The sequence below is a fragment of the Marmota flaviventris genome, chromosome 6 (genome assembly GCF_047511675.1).
Source record: "Marmota flaviventris isolate mMarFla1 chromosome 6, mMarFla1.hap1, whole genome shotgun sequence".
NCBI lineage: Eukaryota > Metazoa > Chordata > Mammalia > Rodentia > Sciuridae > Marmota > Marmota flaviventris.
Window position 1 is genome coordinate 113,055,376 of NC_092503.1, and position 17,949 is coordinate 113,073,324.

Here is a 17,949-nt window from a genome sequence, read left to right on the forward strand (position 1 = left end):
CATTCGAGTCTCCTGGCCCGTGTGCAGTAAGGCACCAGGGCAGAGTTAGCGACTCCACTGAGTGACTAAGGCCACAGTGACCACACAGGGGAAGTGCTCTTGAGGAAGTGGGCCATGTAGACAAAAGACTTCCTTCTGCCTCGACCACAGCACTCACTTTGACCGTGCTGCGTGTTCTTGGATAGAAGGGGGAGCTAATTCACAGTGAGTTCACAAAGGCTGACCTTGGGAATCTTTATTCCACAAGAGCTGATTCACTCCAGTGCTGCATTTAGCCCAGATGCTGAGACATTCTATTGTACGTGTATTTCCATTAAAATTGCTTCTTAGAAGTCAAGCTGATTATACACCAGGAGAGGTCTCTGATATCCTAATTCATTCTGGGACTCCCTCCCCCCTTTTGTTAACTCAAAGCCTGTCTCTCATGGAAATTCTGTTGTTACAGTTGGGACTTGGAATGTCCCCCAAAACTCACGTGCTGAAGGTTTGGTCCCCCGCTGGTGGAGGCTATTGAGAGGTGGTGGAAACGTAAAATGTGGGGCCTTGTTGGAGAAAGTAGGTCATTGAGGGTGTGCTGTGGAAGGGGACATTTTGTATGTTGCCCTTCCTTGCTCTCTCTCTCTCTCTGTCTCTCTCTCTCTCTCTCTCTCTTTTTCCTCTGCTTCCTGGCTGCTGTGAGGTGAGCAGGTCTATTCCAACATGTTCCCCCCCCCATGATGTTCTGTCTCCCCACATGTCCAGCAACAACAGAGCCAAGTGACCATGGACTGAAACTTCTGAAACTATGAGCCAAAATAAACCTTTCCTCCTTTAAGTTGATGTTCTCAGGTGTTCTGTCACAGTGACGGACAGCTGATTAATACACATGTTCTCATGCCCTCAACACCCAGAACTGACCACTGGATTCCTATGTCAGAGAATGAGGGACATATGTATGGTTAGCTTTAACAGCTTCTAGAACTCCTTGGTGGGGCATCCCACGCACAGAAGCATAAACACACCTCAAGGGTTTGGTCTTCTTTGCAAGCACGCTGACTTCTGTCCATGATCTCACTACAAGGTAGACTCAGCTCAGTGACTGTGTTCAAGTTCTTCTTCTCCTCACCTCAACAAAAAACTTAAGGCTCATCTGGTGGAGATGAGTTCTTCCTCCCTCCAAGCACAGGAAGTGAGCACTGGCACTTGTACCAGAACCTGGAGCTCCAAACTTGAAAGTGGTCCAGCAGCGTGCTGGGATCTGGAGGCTATTCAGCATCTTAAGTCAGTCTGAAGCAAACGTATTCTGAAGGCTTAATAACGAAACGCCAAGTCCCGAGAATAGAGCTAAGAAACAATCACTGTGTCGGTTCTCCAAGAAATTCCCAGTGTATTACCTGGAAGTGTTGCAGTTACTAATCATCAACCCTTCTATGGCATTCTCAGCCCAGGTGTATGTCTCTGATCTCAAACTTCTGGGCAAATTTACCATGAGGCGGCAGGTGCAGTGGCACACTCCTGTAATCCCAGCAGCTCGGGAGGCTGAAGCAGGAGGATCATGAGTTCAAAACCATCCTCAGCAACTCAGCCAGGCCCTAAGCAACTCATTGAGACCCTGTCTCTAAATAAAATATTAAAAAAGGGCTGGGGGAGTGGGGCTGTGACTATGGCTCAACGGTAGCACACTTGCCTGGCATGTGTGAGGCACTGAGTTTGATTCTCGGCACCACATATAAATAATAAATAAACCAAAAGGTCTATCAACAACTTAAAAAAAATTAATAAAAAGGCTGGAGATGTAACTTAGTGATTGTGCGCTCCTGGGTTCAATCCCTGGTACTAAATGAATAAATAAGGACAAGTATTTGCACATAATCCAAACGGTGAAGTATGTCCACACATGCTATACCGAGTGAACCCTCAACTGGCCCTACAAGGTCACAGTAAGATCAACGCACTTTTGCAGAACACAGAGGTCACTGTATTGGAGCAAAGACAGTGGCTTGGATTCTTCTCCGCCTCCAAAATATACTGTATGCATTTCTTAAAGCGGTGTGCCAAAATGCCAAACCCAAACTATCTATCTTTATCACCAACTTAAGGAGTTATATTTACAAATATAGTTCTCATTTAATCAGACAATCACGAAAAACACTTATACATAGATTGGTTTCCTATGATTTCTTTTTAATAAATGTCACCAAACATCTGAATTCATCAGAAAGACTTTTTAATCAATTAAAATATTCCCCATAATAGGTATCTCAAAAAATATCTAGTTTCTTTTTGTAGCTTTAGATGCAACAGAAACCAGAGAGAGTCGGAGGAAAGATGCTAAAATACAAAGCCTGGAGCCGGGTGGGCAGAAACACACTTCAGTGAAATAGCTCGGGGCGATTGCTTAGAGCTCCTGGCGCTGCTTCTTCATCTCGGGAAGTAGAAGGACTGTGTTATTTTTCCACCTGATGTTTATTTCTCAGCAGTCTTCAGAATCTCCGTTAAAAAAATCAGGGGGCCACGGGAGAGGGAAAAGTCGGCTGAAAAGAAAATTCGACATGTCCTCGAGCAGGAAAAAACTCTGTAGTAGCCATAATGCTGTAAGCAGAAGATTCTAAGTTTGTATTCAATTGCACATTTAGGAAATCATCATTCACTAAGAATTATAAGAAATATGACAATTATGTATGAAGTGCTATTTTACAGCCATTTCAAAATCTGACTTTAAATATTTCCCTTGAAGGCAAGAGTGTAACTAAGTGATCCAGGCTTGCCTGGGCCCCGGGGTCTGTCTCCAGCACCACAAGCAAACAAAATCCAATGCATAAATGCATTTTTTTTGAATAGCTAATTCACAATTAAGAAGTCAAGATTGTGGAGCTGGGGTTGTGGCTCAGTGGTAGAGCGCTTGCCTAGCACATGGGAGGCACTGGGTTCAGTCCTCCGTGCCACATAAAAATAGATAAATAAAACATTGATCTAGTGGTCAAGATTGTGAATGGATGGTATATGATTGAAATGTTGAAAATGAACAGTGAGAAGCCTTCCTGACACTCAGTTTTTCCACCCCGGAGAACACTCATTTTCAGTTTCTACTGTGTAGGAATAAAAATCTCTGGAATGGTGTAAGCAAATATAAACATGGTTTTCTCCACCTTCCCTCTTTTTACAAATGAACCCCTGATTTTAACTATTGCTCTCATCTTTTCCCCTTAACTGTGTCTTCAAGATTTTGAAGTACCTATAGGGGTCCCTCATTCCTTCCTGGCTGTATAGTATTCTCTTGTGCGGATGCACTGTGATGAAACCAGCCCCTGCAGATGGCATTGGTTTTCAATCTTTTGCCATCATAAGCAATGCTCAGGCACATTGCTGCTTACACTCATCTTTTTGAAACCTATCTTTGAGCTACATTCTCAGAAATGGAATTGCACTTGTGTAATGTGCTTTTGATGGACACGGCTGCATTACCTTCCTCGTGAAGTGTGTGTTGATATTCAGCTTTCAATCTTTGCTGATTCTCGGCACCCTAGTATCCTTCGGTTTGACATATGTCACTATACTTCTAAGAATCCTCATGTCCTCATGAGAAACTGCACAGAAAGATCAATCAGAAAGACTTAATGCAGATCATGGGTCTTGTCTTTGGAGCAGAGAACTGGAGAGACCGAGCATGATATTCCAATTAGACGTTGTGGATACTTCTCCAACTCAATCTAATGGCCTGAATATTTCTAGGAATGCTTCGGTGGAGACATAAGCAGGAGTCTTCAATATTTTCTGGAAATTGATTCTGGCTGCATCATAAACTCCATTAATAACTGGCAGCAGATTTCAGCTCTCTCACTCCAACAGGTAAATGTGCCCCCGTGGTCTTCTGTTTGCCGAAGAACAAAATGGACATGTTCAACTCAAAAACTCCATTGGTATACACTGGCCCCAACATCAGGAGCGGCGCCACGGGTTTCATTCACACATCAGTATTTAAGACACTCCTGGATTTGGTTTGAATCTCAACACATGTGTCTTGAGGCCAAAAATCATGAGCACATTTTCCTGTCTTTCAGTTCATCTGTTTTCTTCTGGGGGAAAAAAAAAAAAAGGTTGTTGAGGCAGCAACTAGCAATAACTGTGCCAGCTTGTTCTTTCAGATAAACACTGTTCTCTGTGTATTGGGAAGATCCGCAGGTCCATAATGGATACGGGCCACTTCTCACTACTGCGCAGGAGTTCGAGTCTGGGGGGTTAAGAAGAGCTTAATGGCAAATCCGCCAACACATGCAATCACGTTCTCACTCTGAGGATCGTTTGAGTCATGGGGTCCGTATCTGCCTGGCTGCAGGGATGCCTCTGCCCCCTCAGTTGATCCAGCTGTGTACCTCCTACGCCACTCCTGAGGCATTTTTCTCAGGTGCCTGCTTGTATGAGCGTCGAGAAGTCTGCAGTTTCCCATGCACTGCTAACATATGCTTGCAGCATTTCAAGGGTGCGAGCAAAGCTGTTGCTGCCATAGTGCTCCCAGGCCAGGGGTGAACAGTAGACTGGTCCTGCCTCAGCTCTGCCCTGATGCCACCATCATCAAGTGGAGTCCGCCTGCCTGTTGCTCCACTGCTGAACACCAGGGTTAGGTGTGTAATCTTTATGAACCTGGTGAGGCGGACTGGCGAGTGACTCTCACCTGGTACAGTATCAGATGTAGTAACAAATCCAATCCTCCAGTGACAACATAAGTTTGTTTATCTACTTCCTTTCAATTTTTTTTTTTTTTTTTACCATGTAGCCTCTCAATTCTGTTCCTCAGATACCTGGTTTCCACATCTGTAAGCAAATATTGCCCATTATTTGTGAAATCTTCCAGAAACTTCCACAGATAGGCAAACAAATATACTTCTAACCCAAAACATGCATAGCTGTACTTTAATAGTCTTCCATCAGTTTCTCGGGTTCTGTTATTACTACATCCCTTTGGAGCAGACGGGCAATGGTCAGCAAGGTGGTCTTTCAAAAGTCAGGTGTTGAATTAATAGATTTCCTCTGAGATGGAGTTCGAGGCCCCTTCCTGAGATTTTGGCAGTCCATTTATCACCAGAAACCCATTCACAAAACATCTCCTAGGAAATATCTCCGGGTGAGACTTGAAACATTTTTATTATGAAAAATCTTAATCAGACACAAAAGTAACACGAATAATAAGGATCCTTAGGCGTGGTGCCGTCATCCAGGTCTATCAGCCACTGATCTGTATCCAATCTCGCTGTTTCAGTTACCTCTTTCTGGATTATTTTAAAGACGATCCCAGGTCATAATTCATCCTGAAGAGACTTTAAAAAAAAAAAAAAGAGTGAGAAAAACCCATTAACGAGGGTAGGATTCACTAACCTCTTCCCCAAAGCCAGAAGCCTACATGTGGCCAGTCCCACAATAGCCCCCCTCCCTTCTCAGCAGGGTCCCTGCCAGAGCCAACTTGCTCTCATTGTCGGGATTTTATTTTCTTCTTCCTAACTAGAGGGAAATAGCCAGAAGAGACCTAACCAAAGCACTGGGAGTGATGGATGTGGTACAGAAGAACCAGGGCACACAAAACTCTCCAGGAGACATCATTTCCCACACAGGGTTCTGGAAAGGGCTCTCTTCTTCTCTGTTCTCCCAACCTAAACAGGACGGCTTCGTCAGGCCTCCGATCAACAGTGCCCTCTTCCAACCGATGCGGCTGTGGAGGACAGTGTTGATATTTCAGATTTTAAAAATACATGGTCTGCTAGAGTCTACTAAAGCCAAAGCTGGATGATAAGTCTTTAGAGACCCTTCCAACGGACATACTGGGTATGGGAGAGGTAGGGAATGGTGGCTAGGGACAGGATAGACTGGAGAGCAATCAGGGATGCCAGCGCGCACGCACGCGCGCGCACACACACACACACACACACACACACGTGTACACACAGGCTTGAAGTAGACAGGCAGTCCAGAAACAGCTTAGAAAAAGGTGATGATGCTCTTAAAGTCTTGGCTGAAATACAGAAAAATGTGTCTGGTTAAATGTCAACATGGGCAGAATGGGTCAGCAGGCCTTCCAGCCCACTCCAGGATGCTGTGACAAGAGAAACCAGAACACAGTCTCCAGTGCTTAAGCACACACAGGGATGTTTTAGCAGGAGAGGTCGGTGCTGGCTTAGTGAGACTTTACAAATAAGATACTTGCACAATTGAGTTACTCCCTTTGATTACTCCTGGGAAGAGATTCATCAGGATGGGAACTGGTTCTATCTGAGGCCCACATTTTTCAAGCAATAGGCTCGGGTAGGGCAAGGTGCAGGTCCAACTAGGATCTGTAAGAAGTGAACTTAGGGGAAAGAAAGTATCCAAGACTCTGGGGCATAACTGAAAGACAGGGAATCAAGGACCACATACCAGAAAACAGAAGGCGGGGAGGTGTTGGCTGGCACTAAGGAAACATTGCAGAAGGGAAATCTTGAAGCCAGACATGGTCTGGGAGTGAGTTCAGGGGTCTGGTCCAGCAAGATACACCCATGTCCAGGTGGAAGACAATGGGTGCTATGATTGGGATATGGGTTGAGTGTGTCCCCAAGGATTCATGTGTGGAAAGCTTGTAGCCAGTGAGGTAAGGTGGAGAGGTGGTAGGACCTTAAAGAGGCAGAGTCTAGTGGGAAGTCCTTAGGTCATTGGGGGTGTGCCCTCAGAAGGGATAAAGGTAGTCATTGGTCATCAAGGCAGTTAGTTCTCTCAAGAGGATTGTTGTAAGAAGAGCAAAACCGGCCCCTCCCCTCATTCTGGCTTCCAGTCCCATCAGGTGTTCTCTTCTGCACACATTCCTACTACGGTGAAGACCTCCCTCAGAGCCAAGCAGATAAAAGCACCATGCTCTCAGAACTCTAGAACTATGAGCTAAATATATTTTTTTCTATATAAAGCACCCAGTCTTGGGTTTTCAGTTATAGTAATAGAAAACTGACTAATATCATGGGAGCAACTGACTCATGGAGGGTCAGAGAATGGTAGTCTGGAAAAACATGCTCTCCTTTTCTTATAAATAATGTGTTTGCTAATAACTCTAGGCTCATTGCAAAAAGCACTAGAAGATTGTAAATCATAAACCAAAGGAAGTTATCTTCTAGCTATAGAAAGGGTGCAGTTGACTCAAATCCTTATTAATCTGCCATTTCTTGGAAAATGCCAGCCTCTTCATCTGTGGTCATTGGACCCATATTAAACACTTTAATTTAAGAAGGGGGAGGTGGCTCAAGTCAGTTTAGAGCAGAAACCGGAGGCTGCTGCTGACTTAGCAATGGCATGTCTCCTTCAGGGCTATTTACTCCTTGGTACCAAGTACTACCTGCCTCTGGACTAAAGTGAGGAGGCCAGACAAATATTTATTCATGGGAGAGAGACTCATTATGACACTGAATTTTGATCTTGTTGGCACAGCACAGACAATTCTAGCCAAAGGTATTCCTTGACCTTGGCTTCAATATTACATGAGCTAATTCTTCATCCTTGAAGCGTTTGAGAATTAAGGGTGGGTATTTGTATAAATTAACTATTTTCCATCATGTCTAAGTGACTTACTCTTTTCAGTTTTGAATTTCAATAGCGGCCACTTCCCCAGCAGTACTAAAGAATCCTCAGGCAGTTAGTTGCTTTTACAATGTGGTTTTATCCGAGGTTCAGGACTGCTAGCTTATGTTAAATGTTCCTCTTTAAAGTAATAGGCGTATTTTTTTTTCCTCATCATTTTACTAGTATCATATGTAATTACTAGAGATCAGCTTAATAAAGCTATACTCTATTGAGAAACACCTTTAAACTGCTTCAATTTTTTTTTTGTTCCTGAGATTGAACTCAGAGATACTTAATCACTGAACCACATCCCCAGCCCCCCCCTTTATATATATATATATATATATATATATATATATATATATATATATATATATATATATATATTTTAGTTAGAGACCAGGTCTTGCTAAGTTCCTTAGGGCCTTGCTGAGTTGCTGAGGCTGGCCTTAAACTTATGAATCCTCCTACCTTAGCCTCCCAAGCTGCTGGGATTACAGGCATGTGCCACTGTGCCCAGCTCCTGAACTGCCTCACTTCTTTGCCAAAAACTGTGTTTAATGTCTTCACAGTCATTTAAGGGAAGGCAGGCAGCACTGGACATTAAAATCACCAAGATCAAGAGCGAAGGGGACTAAAAAGTCTTTTTGTATACATATGCTCCCTGAATTGGAGATTTGCATGGCAGGGTTGACACTGGTAGTTGAAAAGGTGCATTTTGCATCTGCCTCTTGAATACATCATGTATTCATCCTCCTCACTAACGAGACTAGGGAGAGCATCCGAGGTGGCCATTCTCAGTTGGCAAGGCAGGTAGTGTTCCACATCCATTTTATCAACAATTTAGAGAAGGGGCCCCAGACTCTAGGTCCTTCCCTTCTCTTTAATCATTGTAGGTGAAACCCATTTACATGGTGAACCCGCACACATGCAGGCCTCTTCCTGAAGTCAACAGGCTTCTTCGGTTGAACGCATCAACATTTTCTGAAGGCAGGCTCCTTGGGGCAGTTCTGTCTGATAAAGCTAGATCTGTTGCTTCAGTGACAGATTCCGAGGTCACTCCCGTGGGCTTTGGTGTCTGATGTGGATTCTAGAAGCACTCATTAATCTGGAGGACCCAGCAAGAAGCTTTGATGTTCCTTCAGCAGGTTTCAAAATCTGGATATCCCAGGGGTTCAAACAAGACAAAATATCCTGCTGATTGGCACAGACATTGCGGTCTCCAGAATTTTCCATCGATAGCCATAATTAACTGAATTAGAATCTGTTATGAGACTTATGCTGAATACAATAAAATATTTCAGCATGGCAGTACATCTTTCCCTTTCCTCCCCATCACCTGGCTCTTAAGAATGTTTAAACTTTTGAAGAACTTCTTTGCAGGTAAACCTACATTTTCTGCAGTAGGGATTTTGTCTTCTTGCAAGCAACCTCTTCAAATTTTGGTTATTTAAAAAAATCAGCTAAGAGACTTCCAAGTATGCAATAGAGTACCCCCCCACACAAAAAAGAAACAAAAACCAAACCAAAACAAACAAACAAACAAAAAAACTTCCACTAATAGCAAAAGAAGCAATGATTTAAATTATAGCCTGGAAACAGAAGATGTTAAAATGTATTCTCTACAAAAGCGAGAGAACTGAAACCATCAGAACAGCTACATTAAAAAATAGACGCTACCCGATGCTGGTGAGGCTCTGGAGAAACGGAATGATTCATGCTTTGCTGGTGGGAATGTGATCCAAACTGCACCAGCTTTAATTATTTTTTTTTAAACTTTGTTTTAAATATTTTTTTTTTAATTTTTTTCTTTTTTGACACGTAGTAATTCTACCTACTTAGGGGGTGTAATGGGGCATATTAGCACATGTATACGTGTAATGATCCAATCAGGGTAATTGGCATAAGCCATCACTCAGAAATTTACCATTCCTTTGTGCTGGGAACATTCAAAATCTTCTCTACTAGCTATTTAAAAATACACAGTTAATTATGGTCGACCATAGTTATCCTTCTGGATAGAAGTGATTTCTCCTACCTAACTACAGCCCTATACTTGTAAACTATCTTCTCTCTGCACCCTTTCTGGGCTCTTGAAAACACTCTTCTATTCTCTGCTTCTTTGAGATCAATTTTTTAGCTTCCACATACATATAAGAAGAATGTGCTCTTTGTCTTTCTGTGCCTGTCTTATTTCACATAATACCCTCCAGTTCCACACGTGACTGCAGGTGACCATATTTTGTGCTTTATTGTGGCTGAATAATATTCCCCGGTGTATATAGACCTCATTTTCTTTATCCATCCATCTGTTAAGGTACATTTAAGGTACATTTACATTATGTCTTGATTACTGTGAAGAGTGCCGCAGTAAACAGGTGAGTACAGATGTCTCTTTAATGCCAATTTCATTTCCTTTAGATATCTACCCGGTAGTAGGATTGCTAGATCATATGGTAATTCTATCTCTAGTTTTTTTTTTTTTCCTTTTCTTTTTAGGAAATTCTGTTCTGTGTTTTTAAAATGGCTGTACTAATTCTCACCAGCCCTGTGTGGAGATTCCCTTTTTCCTGAACTATTGATAGCATTTATTTCTTGTCTTTTTGATAATAGCCATGCTGACTCAGGTCAGATAAGGCCTCACGTTGGTTTTGAATTGCATGTCCTTGATAATTAGGAAGCTGAGCCTTTTCATATATTTGTTGACCATTTGTGTACTTTCTTTGAGAAATGTCTCTTCAGGTCATTTGCCCATTTTAAAAATCAGGATATTGTTTTCTGTTGCTGAGTTGAGTTCCTCCCATATTCTGGGTATATATTCTGTGAGATGAACAGCCTGCAGACATGTCTTCACATTCTTCCATTGTCTTCTTTGCTCTGCAGCTGCTTATTAGGCTAATATAACCCCATTTATTAATTTATCCTTATGTTGCTTATGCTCTTGGGGTCGCATCCAAAATACATTTGCCCCAACCGAATGTCCTGAAGCATTTCCTCTATTTTTCTAGTTGTTTGACAATTTTAGGTTTTATATTTAAGTCTTTGATGACTTTTGAGTTGACTTTTGTCACATGGGGAAAGATGGGAGTCTGGTTTCATTCCCCCACACACGGATAGTCACTTTTCTTGGTGCCATTTATCAGGAAGAGACCTGATTTCTCCAGTGTGTGTTCTTGCTGCCTTTGTTGAAAATCAGTTGGCTGTAAATTTTTGGATTTAATTTGGGATTCTCTGTTCCGTTTCATTGGCCTATATATCTATTTTAATGCCACTACTGAGCATGCACTTTATTTGGACATGATTTATAGAGTCACAGGATGTTACCAAAAACATGTGGATGCTTTGTGTACCCTGTGTCCAGGCTTCTCTGAGGGTGACGTTTTCTATAACTATAATATCAAAGCCGGGAGATGCATGTGAGTATAACCCACGGAGCTCATTTGGGGTTCTCCATGTTTACATGTTCTCCTTAGTGTGGGTGTGTGCAGAGTTTTATGCAATTTTATCACATGTATTAGCTTCATGTCACCACCACCATCACAATGATAAAGAACTATTCCACAGCCACAGGCTCTCTTGAGCTACTTCTCAATAGGCGACACCCACTTCTCTACCCCTATTTCTAACCTCTGGAAAACACTGCAATTTTGTGACTTTGAGAACATTCTAGAGTGTTATGTAGCCATTTGGCTGTTTTTAACCTTTCAAAATTAGGTCTTTTTACACTCAATATAATTCCTTTGTGAGCAATTCAGGTGTTTGTGTTTCTCAGTGGGTGGTTCCTTTTTTATCACCGAGTGGTAGTACACAATGTACCAGTTTATTTAAACTTTTACCCATTCAGGGACATCTGGATTGTGTCCAGTGTTTGGCAAATAGAAACAAAACTGCTATGAATATTCAAGAATCAGTTTTTGGGTGAACATAATTTTCATTTCTCTGGAATAAATTCCTAAGAATGCAACTGCTCAGTTATATCCTAACCACATTTAAAGTTCAAACTGCCAAATTAATTTCCAAAATGATAGTGCCCCATCAGTAATGCACGAATATCCAGTTTTTCTTCATCCTCACCATCATTTAATGTTGTCACTATTTTTTTATTTTAGTTGTTTTGATGGGTATGTAGTGTCATCTACTTGTGGTTTTAATTTACATACATTTAATGGATAACGATGTCAACTATCTTTACATGTGTTTATTTGCCATCTGTTTATACTCTTCCCTGAAATGCCTGCTCATGTATTCTGTTCATTTTCTAACTAGACATTTTTCTTTCACTTTTAAACAATGAGCTATTTATATATCCTAGGTATAAAAACTTTGTGGGCTATGCGATCTACCAAAATTTTCTCCCAATCTATGGCTTGTCTTTTCATCCTCTTAAGAAAGAGCATCTTTGCCAGGCATGGTGGCACATGCCTATAATCCCAGCAACTCTGGAGGCTGAGGCAGAAGGATCACAAGTTCAAGGCCAGCCCCAGCAATTTAGCTAGAATAAACATTTTTAAAAAAGAAAAAAAGAAATGAGGATGTGGCTTACTGGTTAAGTGCCCCTTGGTTCAATCCCTGGTACCAAAAACAAACAAGAGTCTTTGACAGCAAAATTTTGAAAATTTTAAGTCCAATTTATGTTTTTTTTTTTTCCTTTTATGGATTGTTCTTTATGTGGCAGATCTGTGAACTCTTCCCCTAATGCTAAGTCCCAGATGTCCTATGCTTTCTTCTAAAAGTTTCGTGGTTTTGTGTTTTACATTCAAACCCTCAATGCATTTCGAGCTGACTGGTACCTGGTGTGAAATTCAGGTCAAGTACACCATTTTGCCCATGCACGTCAGTTGCTCTGACACTATTGAAAGAGATGTCTTTCCTCCATTGAAAGGCTTTTGTACCTTTGTCAAAAATCAATTGGGCGTATCTGAGTGTGTTTATTTCTGGGTTCTCTGTTCTGTGCCATTGTCCCATGTGTCTAGCTCTTTGTCAACACCCCACTGCCTCCACACTGTGGCTGTTCCCCCAAGCCCAAGTGACAGGCAGAGCGCATCTTCTACTCTAGTTTTCTTTCTCAGATTCTGTTAGCTATTCTAGGTATTTTGACCTTCACTATAAATTTTAAAATATGCTTATATGTGTGTGCAAAAAAAACCTTACTGGAAATTTGATAGGAATCACCCTAACCCATAGGTCAGTTCAGATAGAACTGACATCTTTCCTGTGGAGAGTCTTCCAATCCACACCCACAGTTTGTCTCTCTGTGCACTTAGATTTTCTTTGCTTTCTGTCCACAGCATTTGTAATTTTTAGCATAACGATGTTTGGGTAGATTTATACCTAAGTATTTCATTTTCTTTGGAGCAATTATTCCTAATACTGTATTTTACATTTTGGTTTCCAAATGTTTGTTGTTTGCAAATAGAAATGTGATTGGTTTTTATGGGTTCACCTTGTACCTGCCCCTTTTGCTGAGCTCCCTTATTCTAGGAATTCTCTTTTTATTTGTTTGTGTTTTTGTAGATTCCTTTGAGTTATCTACGTAGACAACTGTCATCTGCTGATGGGGATGGTTTTAATTTTCCCATTCCAGCGTATACGATCTTTATTTATTTGTCAAGATTTAATTTTTAAGTTCTATAATTGTGCTTGAGAATATGTTGACTGTTTAGAGAATAATTTGATGGGACTCCTGTTTTTAACTGGCTGTATTTATATCTTGTACCAGAAGAGGACTGAAATTGAGGTCTGCAGTTTTGAAGCTTTTAAATTTAATGCAACACTCTGAGAGACATAGGAGACAAATTTATTTAACCAATTTTGCCTTGGAAAAATATTTGTTGAAGGAAGGTACTCAGTGGAGATAAAAAGAAAGTACATTTGAAAATGTTTGGTTTGATATTTGCACATTTTAATTTAAAAAAATAAAATTTGGGACATCATAACTACAGCAGGTGTGCCCGGGCCTTACCTGGTATGTTAGCACCTATAGTGACTAACTTTTTTTTTTACAATTAAAAATACTATGACTACCAGATGAGCCAATTGACCTATCTGTCCCAAGTTTATTAATCATCATATGCAACTTTGGATTGTAGGCTAAATATTGTAGATAATATCATATTGAAATAAATACATTCTTAAAAAATACCAGTGACAGATGACGGCTAGGAAACTGATGAACAGATGTGAATATGTGCCAAAGATAATTATTCTTGTTATTTTAAAGTATTTCAATATCAATATGAAGTTTTATTCTGCTGTTATATACACAGAATTTATTTTTGAGAAAAGATGCATTTTCAAGAAGTTTAAATAGAACTACCGTTTAGTTCCACCAATATAATAAAATCAATATTGATTAAAAGTTTCAAAAAGTTACAGGATTTTAATGTTTGACATCTCCTTTTACTCTAACCATGTGTTCTTGTTTAGATATGAAATTACATGGTCACCCATTATAAAAACTTAGCTTTGAGATCACAGGTATGCTCGGCATTAGGACCTCCTAAGGTATATATCTGCTGATACAGATGCAAAGACAAAAAATTGGTGGGAGGCCCTGGCCCACTAGGAAAGGGAGGGTTAACTAGAGGAATCAGAATTCTGAGCAATGAGAGGTGCCTACCTAAGAGAGGCAGCCTGGGGGAATGCTCTTCCAGAGCCAAGGAAACCTCTGCACCTACATCAGACAGGTATCCTTGTTATAGAACAGCAAACTTATGGAGAATTGAGATCCAAAGCTATATCCAGGCAGACTAGGGAACAAGTTTTTTTTTTAATTGAATTGGTCTGATTGAATTGAGAGAAGATTCTATAATTTGTTTCCAGGCTTTTTTTTTTTTTTTTATTAAGTAATAACAGAGACCAAGTAATTTAGTAAAAACAATGTCCCCAAGGTACACCAGTGAAGAAAATTTGATATTGCACCTGCTCCTAGGATTGCCCACATGATCAGACAATGCATGCTAAGCATCGACTGGGAGTGTTCTTCTGGGAGTTTATCTAAGTATCCTCCATCCCTACGTGCAGCCAAAGCAAAGGCAGGAGGATGATACGAATGCTGAAGCCACCAACCTGAAAGAAAGCAGAGACTGCAATACTTTCTTTGTTTCACAAAGAAAAAGGAACGGGATTCTACTTGGTAGGTTTGGGAAGTGTATTAGTTTCCTATAACTGCTGTAACAAAGTACCACCAACTGGGTAACTTAAAACAACAGAAATTTATTCTCTCACAGTCCTGAAGACCAGAAGTCCAAAATCAAGGTGTTGACAGAGCTGTGCCCTCTCTGGGGCCTCTGTGGGGAAAAAGGTCCTTTCTTGCCTCTTCTAGCTTCTGATTGCTTCAGACCTTCCTTAGCTTATGGCCAATCACTGCCTCCATAGTCACAGGGCCATCTTCCCCGTGTCTCTTCTCTGCTTCTACTGATAGCAGTCGTATTGTGTTAAGGGTCCACTGTCCTCCAGAATGACCTGTTCCTGACATTCATCTTAATTGTCTCTTCAAAGATCTCATTTCCAAAAAGTTTGCATTCATAGGTATCAGGGATGAGGACTTCAACATCTCTTTGGAGGACAAAATACAACCCACAAGAGGTTTAACAATTCCCTTCGAGAATCTTAAAGAAATCCCTTATGATCCAATCAATAAAGCAGGACAGGAGGTGAAGCAGGAAGGGAGACGACCATCCTTACTTAAATTCTGAGTGGCCTGAGAGGCTTTGGTTAAATCAAGGGATTCAATTGAAAGTGAAGGAAAAAATTATGGATACCTCAAGAGATCTTAAAGAAACGTGCAAACTCAAGACAAAGAGACATTTGAAATATCAGAAAAAAAATTCAGTGAATTTGTGGTGGTTAGAAACATTGCAGTAAGTAACACATTTGAGACATTTGGAGAAACCTACCATGAGACAAAGTTTCTTCTCTTCAGAGATTTTGAGTAACATGCATCTTCTACTAGAGAGAAGGGATGGACCAAAGCCCAGTTAAGATAAAAAGACACTGTGTACCCATATACTTAAGACGACCACTGACCCCAAAGAAAATGGACAAGCAAGCCCGGTTGTGTCTCCATAGAATCAGAGGCAGGCTAGCCAGGATCTCTTTGCTCTCAGAAAATTTCCTTGGGAAACATGAAGCAGCTCATATAAATATGCTGACATCTTTCAACAGCTGGAAGGACTCATTCTGGGTGTTAACACAGCAGGGAACAATCAGAACTGGAAGAAGAAGAAGTGATTGGCATGCTGACACACTGCTGCAAGGATTACAGTGGGGAACAATTACATTGCCTAAAGAACACTTCACAATTGGAAGGAAGAGAATTATTTCAGTGCTGAAAGATTTCACAGCTGTACTCCAAAACAAACCTGGAAATGCACATTATAGGTACTGGAAACAAAAGAGCCTATTATTTTGTCTCCTTTTAGGTAAGTGGTAAAGTACGGGGAGGTGGCAGAAAAGATAATTCTAAAGGGCAATTCAGCCGCCTTGTCAGCACCTGGGTCCTGCTGGTTTTCATTTCCAAATGTGTAACTACCTCTCCATAGAGGCAAGGCTGGCCTTGGTGCACAGGAGCAGGCTCAACTCAATTTGATCATTCTCTCCCTATACCCAGGACGATGACTTCACTCTATTGATTTGGTATCCGTTTGCTATATGACCGAAGGAACCATAAAAAAATCATCTGACTTTGAGACACTCGATAGACAACCCAGTTTAATCCCTTGATTTACCAAAGCCTCTCAGGCCACTCAGAATTTAAGTAAGGATGGTCTCACTTCCTGCTTCACCTCCCTGTCCTGCCTGTTGGTCGGATCATAAGGCGCCACGTCACATCTTGCTTGGGTTCCTAAGCGCTGTCTCTCCCCTCCTGACCTACCTTCCTGCAGCCTGCCTTGGGGACCAGGCTGGGGCTTGCAAGCTGCATTCCTCCTTGGACAGCAGGTACCTTCTTAGGTGCTGTCACCCCTTGGAGTGGGGGTCACTAAAGGGACACTGGAAGCCTACAACTGTAACAAGGGTCTTGCTCTTTTCCATCTTGAGGCTGGTTCCCGTCATTGTCACCCCAGGGACTGTTGTTCACCCTACCTGATTGCTGCTGCCAGTTCTTTCCGTTGTCCCAGAACGAGCCTCGCCCGGCTCTCTCAAGCCCTCAGCTCCAGCCAGTCAGTGCTCATTTCTGAGATGTTCAAGTCTGACATCTGGAGCCCTGGTTTAAGTCACCCGGATACCAGCAGCAGCCAGACAGCAGAGCCTCCTCAGAGCTGCTATGATCCCAGCACCCTTTTCCAAGCCTCTAATAACCCCGTGTTGCTCCCCGTTTCCCAGCCCCCAGGGTGTCCCTGAAGTTTCCCTGTCATCTGCTGAGCAATTCCTTATATTAAATTCTTTCTGTGAATCTGGTGCTAAATTTGTTTTCATGACTAGATTCTGACCAAAAGGCACCTCTCTATCTCTTAATACAATTCCTGTATATCTCATTTATTTAGTCATCCTGTTTTATGCATTTATAGGTCATCGACTGTCTTGCATAGCTATTTTAGATGTGTGCATAGGTGTATGCTTGGAGTTTAAATGATTCACCACGCAATCCCTTTAACTGGTCCTCAGATATCGCCTCTTAAATAATGATCCATAGTGTTTAAACACTGGCTGACCTAAAGAAGCATCATAGCAGCAATTCAGTCATTGGCGGAGGCATTACACGATGACCTTGCCTGCATCCATAGTCCAGCAACTTCAGAACACAGCTTTGAACAGGGCTTAGATAATATTCAGTTACTTGAGTATCAGATCCAAGACTCAATGAATTATTATCTTGGGTTGTTAAGATGGATATTTAAGGCACAAAGACTGTGTTATTTTGTACTGAAGGAAAACTATAATAATAATAATAATAATAACAACAACAACAATAATAATAAAAAGACCCACTTGATTAACCAATAACCAGGCACATGGCTTCTGAGATTAGCGTGATATTACAGGAGATTTGCTCTTCATTTTGATAGTACTACATCATTCTGTGACTTGACCCAGGAAGAAAAACCAGATAGTCAATAAGTAGGAAACTTTGAGCAGAAAACATCCATCTTAGAAGCCTTTTCTAGTAGCTATCAGATGCAGATTTAGTAGCTGTACTCTTTCACATGTATGGGCATGAAATACCCAGGGGTCTCTTTAATAGAAAGTTTTTACCCGCAGAAAGAAATCTTCATCTCTGAGAGCTTTAATGAAAACAAATGTGGAAAATAAATAAATGATAAATACACTTTGATAAAGCCTACATGACAACCATTAATCCATTCTTGGAGGCCACGAGGCTTCCAAACTGAAGAGTGAAGGACCCAGGAAAAGATGGCGGGAGACCTCTAGAAGCATGCAGATACACCAGATTTTGCA